This window comes from Cebus imitator, unplaced genomic scaffold, assembly GCF_001604975.1.
Source record: "Cebus imitator isolate Cc_AM_T3 unplaced genomic scaffold, Cebus_imitator-1.0 Scaffold129, whole genome shotgun sequence".
NCBI lineage: Eukaryota > Metazoa > Chordata > Mammalia > Primates > Cebidae > Cebus > Cebus imitator.
Window position 1 is genome coordinate 3628655 of NW_016107444.1, and position 672 is coordinate 3629326.

Consider the following 672-nt stretch of genomic DNA (forward strand, 5'->3'; position numbering starts at 1 on the left):
CATGCCTGGCTAATTTTTGTATTTTTAGAATACACGGGGTTTCACTGTGTTGGCCAGGCTGGACTCAAACACCTGACCTCAAGTGATCTGCCTGCCTTGGCCTCCCAAAGTGTTGGGATTACAGGAGTGAGTCACCGTGCCCAGCCTCCAACCTAATTTGAATTTCATTTGTATTTTTTACCTCGCCTTACATGTGTTACAGTTGTTTCAACGTGAACTCCATTATAATCTATATATAGGTAAAGACCGTGTTTATATAATCTCTTCTGGATGGAAAATGGAAATCCTTAACCTTTGCGTTGGTCCCCATAGGCTTGAACAGCAGTGGCTGCATCTGCATCGTGGGGTTACTGGTGGTAGAACACTTTGGTGTTAGGGAAGTTTGGAAGGGAGGGTATCCCTGTATTCGGCCATTATGATTAGAGATAAGCAACCTGGGAGAAACAGGAGGGGCGTACAAGACCTGTGGCTACTAACGGAGAATTGGAATAAGCTTCCAGCTGTGGACCTTAGCAATTGATGGAGACTGTTTAGTGGGCCCGTGGCTCGCTGGGGTGTTGACACAGCTGAAGTTATGCTGCACTTGGCCCAGACCTTGGAAGATCTCATACATCTATGCAAACGATAATGTGAAGTAAACAGTGAAGCAAGAGTGATAGCAATCTTGTCTTT